The sequence below is a fragment of the Gobius niger genome (assembly GCF_951799975.1).
Source record: "Gobius niger genome assembly, chromosome: 3".
Classification (NCBI taxonomy): domain Eukaryota; kingdom Metazoa; phylum Chordata; class Actinopteri; order Gobiiformes; family Gobiidae; genus Gobius; species Gobius niger.
Window position 1 is genome coordinate 22,614,346 of NC_136854.1, and position 16,165 is coordinate 22,630,510.

At 41.8% G+C, this 16,165-nt stretch overlaps 2 long non-coding RNA genes across 2 annotated transcripts; both read left to right on the forward strand.

Moving 5' to 3' along the window:
- Positions 1–2,173: 2,173 nt before the first annotated feature.
- On the forward strand, positions 2,174–3,461 carry LOC306961309. Its single transcript, XR_013792749.1, has 5 exons — positions 2,174–2,237; positions 2,313–2,678; positions 2,857–2,988; positions 3,196–3,236; positions 3,343–3,461. It is a non-coding gene; the product is annotated as an uncharacterized lncRNA (long non-coding RNA).
- A 997-nt stretch (positions 3,462–4,458) lies between these two features.
- LOC306960941 lies at positions 4,459–5,555 on the forward strand. Its single transcript, XR_013792734.1, has 4 exons — positions 4,459–4,528; positions 4,594–4,977; positions 5,175–5,306; positions 5,488–5,555. It is a non-coding gene; the product is annotated as an uncharacterized lncRNA (long non-coding RNA).
- Positions 5,556–16,165: the final 10,610 nt, after the last annotated feature.

The window sequence follows — 16,165 nt, forward strand, 5'->3', positions numbered from 1 at the left end:
AGAAATGCAGATATGAACGCGGTGCATAAATTATTTTAATTCATTTTTAGTGGTGCGGTGCAGTGTTAATTTTGTCGACTAAAATATTTGGTCATAATTTTAGTCAAAGAATATTTTTGCCGACTTCAATATCCAGATATTTTCGTTGACTAAAATATGGCTAAATGAAAATGAAAAGAAGAGACTGAAATCATCCAAACTTCCAAACCGCATTGCTAAATTTTTTGAAACATCTCATTTCAATTTCTGATTCTGGAAATCCATCTCTGCTCGTGCTCTTAGATCTGACGGCAGCGCTCAACACTATCGACCACAAAATTCTTCTTGCTCGCCTCGAGTCATATGCAGGAATTAAAGGCACGGTGCTCAACTGGTTTCGATCGTACCTGACTGACCGGTCGTTCTCTGTTAACCTGGGATCTTATAATTTGAGAAAATCTCCTCTCGATAGCGGAGTGCCCCAAGGCTCTGTTTTAGGACCAGTTTTGTTGTTACTTCACGTGTTGCCGCTATCTTTAAAAACACAACATGTAATTTCACTGCTTTGTTGATGATTCAGATGTATCTCTTGTTTAATGTAAAATCGAACTCAATCCAAGCCCTGCAGAAATGTCTTGTCGATGTAAAGGACTGGATGTCGCTCAACATTTTCAATTTAAAAGACAAAAAAATGACAAAAAAACAGAAATAGTAATATTAGGTCAGCTTCCTGATTTCACTGGTGCAAGTAATTTTTGAAGTTTGTATACTTTATTGTCCCCTTAGGGAAATTTATCCTCCGCATTTAACCCATCCTTCGATGCTGCTGGGGTAACCCGCCAGGAGCAGTGGTTGACGACAGTGCCGCCCGGAGACCCATCTCCATGATGTGGACCCCAGCTGGTGGTCAGAATCACCTGGCTGGAGGATTCACCTATTGCACATGTTTTTAGTGGTAGGGGAAACCAGAGTACCTGGAGGAAACCTACACAGACACTGGGAGAACATGCAAACTCCACACAGAAAGGCCCCGTCCTGGTGGGAATCGAACCCGGGACCTTCTAGCTGTGAAGCCAAGGCGCTAACCGCTGCACTAAATAGCCACCTATCGTCTTTCTGTCATCCATTTGCAAAGAGTCTTGGTGTTTATATTGATGGTGCATTTAAAATGGACAACAATAAGTTGGGTGGTCAAGACCAGCTTTTTCCAGCTGAGACTTTTGGGGAAGGTCACACCCTACCTACCACCAAGCCAACTTGACAGAGGGGTTATGCACTTATAACGTCACGGCTGCGCTATCATAATTTATTATATTATGGCTTTGACCAATCGTCCGCAAGAAAGACATTTATAAGAACTCCTTTGTGCCGAGAGCAGTAAAAGCTGCAAACTCTTTAAAGTTGTAAGAGAAGCTGTTCTTGCTGATGAGGCATTAGCCTGCATTGTTTTGCCTTTTCCAATGTTTTTAAGACTTTACTGCAAGTTGTACAATAAATGTGGTGCCACAAGATGATGTTCTGGATGTTGATGTGTTTTTATGTGCCTTAAAGGTGAAACCAAAGACAATAAAGTTTTCGTAATCATATTCATAATTCCCTGATCTGGATGTCAACATTACAGTACTGTCACAGAATCAAAATAGCAATTGAAGGTATACTCCATTAGCTAACATTAAAGGCCAGTGCTCTTCCAATGAAGACTGAGCCATCTCCCAGTTTGGCTTGAACAGTAAACAGTAATTAAAATTATATTGAACAGTGTCAGCTTGATATTTGAGCAAAGCAAGATCATTTAGAGCTTATTTTGGTTCACTTCAAACTCAACACTATAAATCTTTTAAGCAAACATTCCCATGGTTCACACGAGTTCAATTAAAAGTAAACCTAATTTAGTGGAGTAAACATTTATATAGTATATAGTAGATTATATATATATTTTCAGGGGGCCAGGACTCCCCTGATAAAGAGATTCTTAATCTCAGTGAGACATTCCTGGTGAAATAAAGGTCAAATAAAAAAATATTTAGTACAATCATTACATAGTAAAAATGTTCTTTCTATAAAGTGTGTTGCAATTTGAAACCACAGGCGTGTCATTAACCACCACAGGTCTAAATGTTCCATTCAGGTAGCCAATCACATCTTTGCTTGGTTTACAAAAATAACCTGACCACACGTGCTCAGTGCGTGTGGCATTGCTTTGTCTGAAGACATTCGAGAAATGGAGGAAAAGTTATGTGCTCTGTTTGCGATATCGGGTAAGTTTCATTTTCCTCCTGTGATTGTATTGAAATAGTTTTCAGTGTTATAAAGAATTTGAAATTCTCCACCAGGTTTTGCTGTTCTTTGCCCGTGGGTCTCTGGTTCTATTTTGGATGTGAGAGTTAAACCCGGAGACAACATCACAGTGGTCTGTGACTGTGCATGTGATTTAGGAGTCTACACTGTGTGGTACCGCATCTCTCAACAGAACCAGCCAACACTCGTTCTGAAAACCAAGAGGGAAATTCATCAGTCATGGATGAATCTACTGCCTCAATTTCAGTTTTTGAAGAACACCAAGTCTAAATGTTACAACCTGCATATCACTAATATCACAGAATCTGATGAAGGCCTGTACTTTTGTGGAACTGAGACCACAGAAGTTGTGGGGGTTGATAAAATTGACTTTGGAAATGCCACAACAAGAATTCTAATTAGTAAGTATATTTAATTTAAGACACTAGCAGCAAAAGGCTTCATCTTATATAATTTAAATACAGGTTTGTGTAAAAAGTAGAAATCAAAGGCCAGTCCACTTAATATACAAGCAATGACGAACTCAAAATAGTCATAAAGTAAACATTACCAAATGTGTCTCATGGGCCTGTTTTGCAGAGAGTACTGATGAACATGACGGTCAAAATGCTGTGAAGACAGTGCCATGGTCAGTGTGGTTAATGCCACCTGCGGCTCTTCTGTGTTGTAACATCTGCCTCATTCTGCTCTATCATTTCTGTTCCAATAAAGGTACGCTGACAGTCACAAATTATTTCTTTCTTTCTTTGTGGAATTTATCACTGGGGGAAAAAGCAAAGCGTCTTTCTAGAATCTTAACATGCTATGGAGCGTATTTAAAGTGTTTTTTTGCTTTGCCGTTATATAAAAAAAATAATAACATGGGAATCACTACTTAATATTTTATCATTATTAATATTACGTTGTGATTTTCAACAGCTTTCCACCTAAGACAAGGACTTCAGACTACAGCATGTCAGGTAACTGTGATACAATAATTAGGGCAAAATACTGACAAGATTGTGATATATCAAATGATCATGTGGGAGAAAAAATAACTAAAACTAAAATAACTTATTTTATCAGTTTGCAGATTCAATTTATACGACACAAGTTGTTTTTTCAACCAAGGACACAAAAACACAGTAACAAAACAAGATGACGGACTCTCTCGCTTTCTCTCCACCATTTCCTTTTGTTTGCACATTGTAATTGTATAATTGTATAATAATAAAACAAAAAACAGTTGCATTGTGTCTGTTCTCATTTACTCTCCAGCCAAAAGCAACATTTTGACACACGAGCTCAAAAGAGACACATTTTCACTGTATTTGTATAACTAATTTATATATATATTTTATATTTGTATTTCTACTACATAAATATTTTTTGTATAAAAAGAACTTAACATTTGCTGCCTCATTCCCAAAATAAAGCTGCTATCGGCATTGTTGTATTATAAATATTTTGTATTTATTCAAATATTTCTTTATTTTTGCTGCACTACACAAACGGAAACAACAATCCATTCTCCCAAACCAGTGTGGTTTGGGAGAATATTGGTCATGATTCTTGGTTGGTTGGTTGGTTGGTTGGTTGGTTGGTTGGTAAGTAAGTAAGTAAGTAAGTAATGTTTATTTATATAGCACCTTTCACAGACAAAAGTCACAAAGTGCTTCACAAAAATACAAAATATAAATACAAAGTACATTTACATTGACAGTCACAGAAAACGTGGTCATAAAACAACCCCTATTCCACTGGAATTTAAAATGCTTTCTGAAACAAGTAGGTTTTCAGGTTACTCTTAAAAACATCGACACTATCAAGGTTGGTTGGTTGGTTGGTTGGTTGGTTGGTTGGTTGGTTGGTTGGCAAGCGAGATCATTTGGAGCTTATTTTTGGTTTATTTTAAAACTCAGTTCTAGAAATGTTTAAAGTAAACATCCCCAAGGTCAACATGAGTGAAATTAAAAGTAAACCTAAATGGAACCTAGTTTTGGAATAAACGCTGCTCAAATAGCATATATAATACTTTATGATTTACAACTTCTAGTAAACATTTGCTTTCTATAAAGTGTGTTGCAATTTGAAACCACAGGTGTGATTTTAACCACCAAAGGTCGAAATGTTCCATGCAGATAACCAAGCAAAGATGTGATTGGCTAACAAAAATAACCTGACCACCCGTGCTCAGTGAGTGTGGCATTGCTTTGTCTGAAGACATTACGAGAAATGGAGGAACAATTATGTGCTCTCTTTGTTTTATCGGGTAAGTTTTAATGATTGTATTGAAATAGTTTTCTGTGTTATAAAGAATTATACATTTTCCTCCAGGTTTTGCTGTTCTTTGCCCGTGGGTGTCTGGTTCTATTTTGCATGTGAGAGTTAAACCCGGAGACAACATCACAGTGGTCTGTGACTGTGCGTGTCCTACAGGAGTCTACACTGTGTGGTACCGCATCTCTCAACAGAACCAGCCAACACTCGTTCTAAAAATGAAGAGGAAAATTCATCAGTTATGGATGAATCCATTGCCTCGATTTCAGTTATTGAGGAACACCAAGTCTAAATGTTATAACCTGCATATCACTAATATCACAGAATCTGATGAAGGCCTGTACTTTTGTGGAACTGAGACTACAGAATTTGTGGGGGTTGATGAAATTGGCTATAAATCCATGTACAACTTTGGAAATGCCACAACAAGAATGCTAATAAGTAAGTATGTTTCATTTATGACACTTTAAGCAGCATAGAGCTTCATCTTACATAATTTAAATGCAAGTTTGAAGTGTAAAAAGTCAAAATAAAAGGTCAGTCCACTTTTTATGCTTCACTGGGGCATAAAAATGACGAACTCAAAATAGTCATGAACAAAAACATTACCAAATGTGTCTAATGGGCCTGTTTTGCAGAGAGTACTGATGAACATGACGGTCAAAATACTGTGAAGACAGTGCCATGGTCAGTGTGGTTAGTGCCACCTGCGGCTCTTCTCTGTTGTAACATCTGCCTCATTCTGCTCTATCATTTCTGTTCCAATAAAGGTACGCTGACAGTCAATTATTTCTTTCTTTCTTTGTGGAATTTTGTGATATATATATATATATACATATAATACATATATATATTTTTTTTTTTCTTTTTTTTTTCTTTTAATAATTAAGATCATGGAAATCCTTACTTAATATTTTATCATTATTAATATTACGTTGTGTTTTTCAACAGATTTCCACCTAAGACAAGGACTTCAGACTACAGCATGTCAGGTAACTGATACAATTATTAGGGCAAAAATGCTGACAAGATTGTGATATTTGAAATGATTATGTGGGGGAAAAATAACTAAAAGTTCATATTTATTTTATCAGTTTGCAGATTCAATGTATACGACACAAGTTGTGTTTTTAACCAAGGACACAAAAACACAGTAGCAAGATGACGGACTCTCTCTTTCTCTCCACCATTTCCTTTTGTTTGCACATTGTAATTGTATAATTGTATAACAATTAAACAAAAACAGTTGTATTGTGTCTGTTCTCATTTACTCTCCAGCCAAAAGCAACATTTTGACACACAAGTTTTTAAGTTGACTCAGCTGAAGATGAACAATCAATGAGTCAATCCATGCTCTAAAGTGGCACATTTTTGCTGACATTTGTTTCAAAACATTAAGACATTATTTGTATATTTGTAGTTTATATATTTCTTATATTTGTATTTCGACTACATGGGTATTTTAGTATAAAAATAACTGTTAACATTTGCAGCCTTATTCCCAAAATAATACTGCTGTTGGCATTGTTGTATTATTAGTATTTGGGATTTATTCACACATTTCTTTATTTTTGCTGCACATTCACAAGCGCTCTGGTTTGGGGAATATTGTTCATTATTCTTATTAAAGGGGGGGTATTATGCAAAATCGACTTTTTCAAGCTTTACATCATGTTATTAAGTCATTCCCTCATTAAAACCATGCCTGAAGTGTTGCCTTAGCACATTCACGTATTTTCGAGTAATCTGTAGAAACTTTGATGGCGGCCATTTTAGGGATAAAACGCCTGATTCCTTCAGGAAACGCCCTCGACCTCCAGGATACGCCTCCGACCTTTCGTCACCAGCCGAGTAACCAACCACTGCTCCTCAGCAGAACCCCCTCCCCGCAGTGTCTAGCCCTAAGATGTAAACAGAGTCATCACGGAGGATTAGCTTCATGTGTTGTGAACCGGAGCCACAGCAGACTTTTACAAAGACACACATCAGTGTTTCTGTTACCTAAACACCCAGGATTAAAACCGGTGACAAGAACACTTATTTCAGTGTCTGGTTCTGCGCTGGGCCTTGATGATGCACAGAGCCTCCGGAGAAAGCTAATGCTAAGCTAAACCTCGAGTCATCACGTGAAAACGAGAAATATGCACACATAAAGTCAATAAAACCACCACACACATAAAGAACCGTTTAAAGGGGGGGTATTATGCAAAATCGACTTTTTCAAGCTTTACATCATGTTATTAAGTCATTCCCTCATTAAAAACATGCCTGAAGTGTTGCCTTAGCACATTCACGTATTTTCGAGTAATCTGTAGAAACTCTGATGGCAGCCATTTTAGGGATAAAACGCCTGATTCCTTCAGGAAACGCCTCCGACCTCCAGGATACGCCTCCGACCTTTCGTCACCAGCCGCGTAACCAACCACTGCTCCTCAGCAGAACCCCCTCCCCGCAGTGTCTAGCCCTAAGATGTAAACAGAGTCATCATGGAGGATTAGCTTCATGTGTTGTGAACCGGAGCCACAGCAGACTTTTACAAAGACACACATCAGTGTTTGTTACCTAAACACCCAGGATTAAAACCGGTGACAAGAACGCTTATTTCAGTGTCTGGTTCTGCGCTGGGCCTTGATGATGCACAGAGCCTCCGGAGAAAGCTAATGCTAAGCTAAACCTCGAGTCATCACGTGAAAACGAGAAATATGCACACATAAAGTCAATAAAACCACCACACACATAAAGAACCGTTTAACAATGATCACACACGGAGCCAGGCTTGTTGATTGTGTAGTTTATTGCTCACATTTCATCTACAGTGAGTCGTAGCCGAGTGGTTTTCTCCCGGAGCTAACAAGCTAGCCGCGATAAGCTAACGGTAAAATTCACTGAATACAAGCAGCATATTATGCATTGAAAACGTCACTAAAGCAGGCAACTACTTGAAGCAGCCTTTACGATGATCACACAATGAGCCTGGCTTTACACATTTGTGGTTTATTGCAGACTTTTCATCAACAATGAGTTGTAGTCGATTATAACAAGCTAACGGGTAACCTCGAAAAACCACTGTCCACCTGCACAGATAATGTCCGTCTTTGAATCGTATGGGCTCCTGCAGATCCTGGTGTCGTCCATGGGGGTATAGTTAGAGATCCATAGGGCATGGCAGATGCAAAGAGATAGCCTCCAAACAGCAGTTATTTTTCAGGCAAGAGCCCCTTCCAAGCGTCCGGTGTGGAAGGTTTGTCTCCAAATAATATCCTGTGTGGCCATTGTTCACAAAGTGATAAACAGTAGCTCCTTTCCAACAATAAAAAATAAAATGCACCAATCGTAGTTTCAATACAGTTGAGACAACGAGCGGAGTGTTGTGATGCCACAGACAGCGTGTGGAGGGGGCGTGTCGGAAAGGGTCAGAGGTTCTTAAAGAGACAGGGGCCTATTTCAAGTCATTTGCTAACGCCATTTTGAAAGAGCAATTTTATACAAGGCAGTTATTCTAATTTACTGCATTTACAGACCAACAGAAGGTTTCGTCATCATTGTAGTGTGCTATAGACTGGTGCTATGTGGCTGAAAAAAGCATAATACCCCCTCTTTAACAATGATCACACACGGAGCCAGGCTTGTTGATTTCGTAGTTTATTGCTCACATTTCATCTACAATGGGTCATAGCCGAGTGGTTTTCTCCCGGAGCTAACAAGCTAGCCGCAACAAGCTAACGGGAAAATTCACTGAATACAAGCAGCATATTATGCATTGAAAACGTCACTAAAACAGGCAACTGCTTGGAGCAGCCTTTATGATGATCACACACTGAGCCGGGCTTGTTAATTTCGTAGTTTGTTGCTCACATTTCATCTATAGTGAGTCGTAGCCGAGTGGTTTTCTCCCGGAGCTAACAAGCTAGCCGCGATAAGCTAACGGTAAAATTCACTGAATACAAGCAGCATATTATGCATTGAAAACGTCACTAAAACAGGCAACTGCTTGAAGCAGCCTTTATGATGATGACACACGGAGCCTGGCTTGTTGATTGTGTAGTTTATTGCTCACATTTCATCTACAGTGAGTCGTAGCCGAGTGGTTTTCTCCCGGAGCTAAGGCACTATTAGCCGCGACAAGCTAACAACCTTCACCTTCACAACATTCATTGAAAACAGGCAGCATATTATGCACAAATAACGTCAATAAAGCAGGCAACTACTCGAAGCAGCCTTTACGATGATCACACAATGAGCCTGGCTTTACACATTTGTGGTTTATTACAGACTTTTCATCAACAATGAGCTGTAGTCGATTATAACAAGCTAACGGGTAACCTCGAAAAAACATTGTCCACCTGCACAGATAATGTCCGTCTTTTGAATCGTATGGGCTCCTGCAGATCCTGGTGTCGTCCATGGGGGTATAGTTAGAGATCCATAGGGCATGGCAGATGCAAAGAGAGAGCCTCCAAACAGCAGTTATTTTTCAGGCAAGAGCCCCTTCCAAGCGTCCGGTGTGGAAGGTTCGTCTCCAAATAATATCCTGTGTGGCCATTGTTCACAAAGTGATAAACAGTAGCTCCTTTCCAACAATAAAAATTAAAATGCACCGATCGTAGTTTCAATACTGTTGAGACAACGAGCGCAGTGTTGTTGTTGTGATGCCACAGACAGCGTGTGGAGGGGGCGTGTCGGAAAGGGTCAGAGGTTCTTAAAGAGACAGGGGCCTATTTCAAGTCATTTGCTACCGCCATTTTGAAAGAGCAATTTTATACGAGGCAGTTATTCTAATTTACTGCATTGACAGACCAACAGAAGGTTACGTCATCATTGTAGTATGGTGCTATGTGGCTGAAAAAAGCATAATACCCCCTCTTTAAGAGAGAATGACTTTGTGCAAAACAAACCATAACAACGCCGCCCAAGAAGGGACTTCCTGTTTCAATCCAGCACACCAATATAAACGCACCATCTTATTCATTAGTTCAGCAGTTAATTAGTTCAACTTTCTTTCTGCTTAACTATTAACAGACAAAACACATAGACTGTGTGTATTTAATTATATTCTTCTTATAATTTTGCACGTACCTGCTGAACTAATCAATGAGAAGAGCTGTGTGCTTTTATTTTGGCGTGCTAGATCGAAACAGGAAGTCACCTGTTGATCGGTGCTGTCTTGATATGAAGTGATGAGTCAATTTGGTGATAGTTGTGATAAAGTTGAGTGTATCCAGATGATGAGACTGAAATGGCGGTGTTTGTGTTTTACAAGTGGATGGAAACTGTTGTGGTCTGTGATCTGCAAATGTGTTAACGCATGCACATGAAAACCTGGTCAAAGTATTGCATTATTACGACATATTTGTTCAACATTACAGTAATAGGCTGTGTGCAGAGCTAGGTTATGATTGCAATTGAAATGTGGTCTTTTATCATTTATTTTTATTTTCTCTTCCTAATTTTCCACTGCTTCAAGTCAATATGTTACTGTACTGGTTGGTTGGTTGGTTGGTTGGTTGGTTGGCTGAACTGTGTCTGCTTGATATTTGACCAAAGAGAGATCATTTGGAGCTTATTTTGGTTCATTTCTAAACTCAATACTAGAAATGTTATCGGCACACATTACTAAAGTTGGCATGAGTGAAATTAAAAGTAAACCTAATTTCGTGGAATAAACGTTTCTGAAATAACGTATACAGTACTTTATACTGTATTTTACTACTTATAGTAAACCTTTTCTTTCTGTAGTGTAGCAATTTGAAACCATAGGCGTGTCATTAACCGCCACAGGTCTAAATGTTCCATTCAGGTAGCCAATCACATCTTTGCATGGTTTACAAATGTGACCGGGTCACTGTGGGTAAATGTATGGGGCAGTCGTTTGTCCAACTGGGGTGCTGCAGTGAACGCACCATCCAAGGTGCGTGTTCACTTCCGCTTGCCCTGATTAGTAATGCTTTAAAGCTGTGGACGCCGTGCAGCATTCAGTCTCGGGGCCGTGGGTTCGAGTGGCGCATGTAAGTAGCTCGCTTTTGGTGCGTTTTAGGCATATTAATGCACATCAATACTGTCGCTAATACAATGTACTTCTGGCCCGGGTGTTTTAGGAGTTTACGGGTACTGGCCTCTCCTGTAAAGGCGCCAGAAGGCCCGGTTTGGCCATAGTCTGGTGTATGCAAGGTAGATGCGGTTCAGATTTGTTTTGTTTTTGCTTCCTAACGCACGGTGGAACTAACATGCATATGGTTGATTCAACAGTTGGCCTCTGTTGCCCAATTTACGCTCTCAGATTTGTGCTCTCCAGTTTTTTGTAAGTAAGTGAAGTTTGTCGGTTACTGGGTGGGTTACTGACGGGTCGCCCAAACATAGTTGCCTTAGAGATTAACCATAGCCCTGCCCCTAAACATAGCAATGCACTTTTCCACGTAAACATTAGCACTTAGAAACCAAGCACTTTAGGCAGTGAATGTGGATTTATCTTATTTTGTTGCTTTGACTTTGGTTTGGGTTTATTTGCAGTTTTGTTTATTATTCTATTCTTATTTCTGTTAAACTAGTCCATGTTTACTTTCTGGAGTGTGGGTGTGTGAAAAATACATTTTAAAGAAATAACCTATTGTAATAATTGTAAAATAAAGAGATATAAACTTTGTACTACTTCTGACTTTGCTCATTTTTGTAGCCAGACCCACCTGCCTATTTTCACAGGGAAACCCTCTGCTAACTTAACATACGAGCATAGTGCAGACCAGGGGGCTCGTTGCCCCGCCCTTGTCCACAGCACGTTAGAGAGGTTACACCTTTTTCTTGGCGTTGTCGGCAGGATCTGGTGAGCAAAACAGAAATAGAGGCAGTTGGGGGTAGTACCGGGTTTATTTTATTTTTTTGGAGAGCAACTTTTTTTTTTTTCAATTGAGAGCATAGGTTGGGCTGCAGGTGGCGCACCGTGGGACGTGGCTGGTTGGAGAAACACTACGTAACCGTTGAGGGCCAATCCCACTGAGCTAAGGGAGCGCAAATGTCCAGTCTTCAGAGGAACACACGGTATTGGGGTCGAGGAGTGGTTGGAGGAGGTAAAGGCCAGCATGCGGGTCAGGCATGTGGGGCCAGAGGACAAGGCTGCCTTCGTGTTTGATCATCTCGACGGGGAAGCGAGGGACGAGATTAGGTATAGGCCGGCAGCAGAACGGGACGATTCAGATCAAATCTTTGCCATTTTAAAGGAACTATTTGGATGTCAAAGGCCGTATGTGTCTCTACAGGAGGAGCTCTTTTCACGTCGGCAGTTAGACGGGGAAAGCTTGCAGGAATATTCTCATGCATTGTCTTGCTTGATGGGGAAAGTCGAGGCTAATGCACCTTATCGCTTAACTAATGTTTCTGTTATGCTTCGTGATCAATTTGCACAAAATGTTAACAACTCTGATCTACGCAGGGAACTAAAGAGACACATTCGTAATAATCCATTTTGTAGCATGTTGGATGTCAGAGCCGAAGCAATCAGATGGCAACATGAAGGTGGGGTTGGTGTCACAAATAAAAGTAGCTATGGGCCGACATTCTGTGCTGCTCAAGACGCTAGTTTACCACCTCTAGTTGAGTTTCCCCCTAGCACCGTTTCACAACTAGCCACCTTGTCGTCCATAATACAAAAACAAGAAGAGCAGTTGGATCAGATTACTAAAACTTTACTAAAACTGACTGATCTGCACCTCGGGCACATCCTTTTTTCTTTTTTTAATTCTTTTTTTTTCTTTTTTCTTTCTCTTTGTTTCTCTCTTACGACAGAAATAATGAAAACGCTGTTTTACAAATTAAAATCAGGCCGTAAGCCTAGAATTAAGACATTACATTACAGACGTCGAGCACTTCCGTTCCGCTGTTACGACACAACTGAACAATCAGCCGTTCACCAGGAGAGGGAGGAGCAGCTGCTCAGAGAGCAGGATTCAGGAGGATTACTGAGAGCTGCGTGAATGAAGCCACAAACCACTCTGGGGGTGTTTTTGATAAGGAAATAGCATAACAACATGGCTAAAAGCTCCAAAAAGTCCAAAATCCAAAATTTTGCATGATATAGGACCTTTTAAGGAGCATTTTCAAGATAAACTTAAGGCATGTCATTGGTTGGAATTGCAGGCGGCTAATGGTTTAGCCATTCCTTATCTTGGGTATTGTGGTGGTAAGTTTAGTTAGAGTTAAGCTAGTAACCAAACCGGCGCCATTCGGCCTGGCTCCCTGCTGTGTGGTTAGACCGGTTCTCCTTCCCGTATCCCAGACAGACAATAGGCCAAGACGACCCAACACCTTCCCCACAAAAGATCCAGATCCTGGGTCTGGTCAAGATCCTGGGCAGGGCCGTTTCGCACCTAGAAAGACACTAGGCGCACATGGCCCACTTCACATGACAATGGTCTCCTCCCAGGCAAAGCGCCTCTTGGCCGTTTGCATTTACATCTCCAAATGTACCACCATGTCTTTGTTCTGTTGTACCGCCTTTCATGTATGTGTGTATATAACCAGCTACGAAACCTTGCTCCGCAGATTTGCACACAGATCCGTCTGAGCGCACAATCTCCGCATGCGTAATAAATCCACATGTTGACTAGACAAACTTCTCTTAAGCTTTATTAAGTAAGAAAATCCACAACAATATTTGGCGTTGTTGGCACGTCCTAGCTCAATTTTTTTTTCCGGCGTGGAGACGATCGTGTGCGTTTGGCCGACCTGGAATTATTACTCAAACCAGCCTCCATACCTCACAGTAGCAATTTTCACGAGACGAAGGAGGGCACCAATCGCCTCGCGCGGGGAAATATTTTTTGAGCGACACGGGACTTTCAAAGAACCTGTTTGTGGTGAGTTTTTTTTGTCTTTTCAACTGTGTAAAGCCCAGGGCAGCGCTGAAGTGTACACAGCCTTTTTTTTGTTATGTTTTTTTTTTGTTTTCTTTATTTATTTATGTTTTGCTTTCGGATGTTTATTTGCTTGTGTAGAGTGTGTGAGACTTAATCTGTCGGCTGCGCGTTAGTAATTGCTTTGAAAAGCAAGCCTGATCTCTTTGTGTCTCAGCCGCCCGTTCCGATCCAAAAACGCGCGCCTGTTCTGGTTATAAACTAGCAGGGGGGGATCCGAACGCCCCAAAGTGGGGAAGAACAGGTAAAAGTCTAAGCGGGACAGACCCAAACGTTACCTTTAAAAGGGAAAATGGGGAAAAGTCAATCTACAGATGCTACATTCAGGGGAACCCAACCGTCGCCTATAACAATGGCAATGGAAAAACGCTTTGGAGTTAAAGCTCTGGAATGCTTGCCAATATGGTCGGCGTCGTTTGGTTTTCCGGAAGGTGGCTCAATGTCGTTAAATCAATTACGCGTGTTGCGTGAAAAATTAGAAGAAGAGAGAGAAAGAATACTGGGGTGTAAGAAAATCACCGCAGAAGATGTCAGAGCCATGCTTAAACATCAGACTTGTCTTGCTATGTGGGAAGATTTGGCTACAGAACGAGACCGCAAGAAAACCACTAAAATGATAGCTCCTCTACCTTCTGCAGAGGTAGAGAACATCCAGGCGCTCACAGACACGAAACCCCGTGGTAAACCTCCACCATATCGTTCCTTTTCCCCTACTAACCCTTTTGCGGAGGGAGCTGAGCTCCATGCCAAATACGCGCCCAAACAAAATGTTGGGTTAAACCACGAACACACTACTGTTGTCCCTTCTGCCTCCTTGTACCCAGATTTGTCGTCGCTTTCCTTCGTGCCACCGCCGTGTGAGGCTGCCCCCTGCCTTTTACCCCCGCCGTTACCGCAGCGCCATCACCCCGAGCAGCACCAGCCCATCCAGCCCTCACAGCGGCAGCACCCTCCAGCCCCAACGGTGCCAGCTGACAACCCGCAGGAAGTGGGTACCGCATCGCCAGCAGAAGAAGACGTGGCGGAAGCACAATGGAGCAGAAAAACGCAGTTGAGGCACGACCCGGAGCCGACAAAACATTTCGTTGCCACTTTTCCAATGATAGAGATGGTGGGACGCGAAGGACCGGAGTTGGTTTTCAGACCTTGGGGTCCGAGCGAGTTCTTATCCGCCTCACAACTGCTGTCTACGAGGCCAGAGACAAACTGTTCCAAATTCAGCGAAGATCTCCTCGCCTTTTGCCGCGAATACAAGCCCTCAGGAGCGGAGTGCGCCCGGGTTCTTGTTTATAAGATATCACCTGCGGACTTTCAGAAATTCAAGCCTTATTTGCCCGACCCATCACTACGGGCCAAGGACATCATTGAATCAGAATCTGGACCGTACATGACCGCTATGAAGAAAATGTGTGACGGGCTAGCGGTCGTTTTTCCCCGTAAATACGACCTCAGCGTTTTGGCTAAATGCAAACAGGAGACGGGCGAAAAAGTTGAGGAGTATTATAGCCGCTTGCTCGCTGTGTTTAATGAGAACTCTGGCGTACCCCCGAAGATCACTACAGCAGGAGAGGAGAAAGACAATCCTGTGTACAACGGATATTTGTGCTCCAGATTTATCGAAGGACTGCTCCCGAAGGTAGCGGTAAAGGTGCGCGACTCTTACATTGCGTTTGCCGATGGACCCCAGATAAAGGATCTACTAATGCACGCTAAACATGCAGTTTTTTGTCTGGAGGCAGCTCACAGTCAGGCCACAATGCTATCGGCTCAGGCCCGCACACCCCAAAACCCCAACGATAATTCCAACAAGGACGAAAAGATTTGGGAGAACAACAACGGGACGAGGGCGATAGAATGCTGGAACTGTGGAAGACGCGGACACAGAGCAAGAAACTGCCGCAACCCGCCGAAAAGCCAACAGACCCAAAACAGCCGCGAGCAGTACAACCAGCCCCAGTGGCAGCAAAATCAGACCCGTGAGCCACACCAGCAGCAGTATGATACGCCACAGTGGCAACAACAACAACCCCGCTATGGAGGCCCACAGGATGGGCCCTACACATTTATTCACGGAGAGTGCTATGAGGCTAACTAAAAGGGGAGAGATGGCAAGGCAGTGGCACACCCGGGGGACACACGGAGGAAAGCGTACGAGCGGCTCATCACCCGGTAACACATTCACACTCGTCACAGAAGCGATCACTCATCTGTCACGTAAGTTTGAACCAATTGCAATTGACACATACACGTTTTTGGAAGAAAATTCATGCTAAAACTCCGGAATACACGCTAACAATCAGCTGTGAAAAAAGTTACATTTATAGTTGATTCTGGTGCAACTAATTCTGTGCTTAAAATGACAGCCTTTCTGTCTCTCCTAAAATGAGTGAGCGCTTTACATTCACACTCGCAGCGTCGGGTGAAACAACCAAAGAGCAATTTACGTCGCCACTAACGTGTTTTGACCGGGATGCACACAGAGGCACCGGTCCCAACATTTGACTTCCACTGGAAATTGACACCAAATCCCATGATTGCTAATTTGTTAGCCACGACAGTGGATAGAGTAAAGCCCGTACAAGAATTAGAAGTCACCCACGGGGGAAGACTTACGCTGCTCTGCCCGGTTGCTCCCAGACTATCTTAGAACTTGAACACGCATGGCTTCAGTGTAGTGAAGATAGGCTACATATTGAGTATGTTTACTATGGTGGTTCTTTATAATG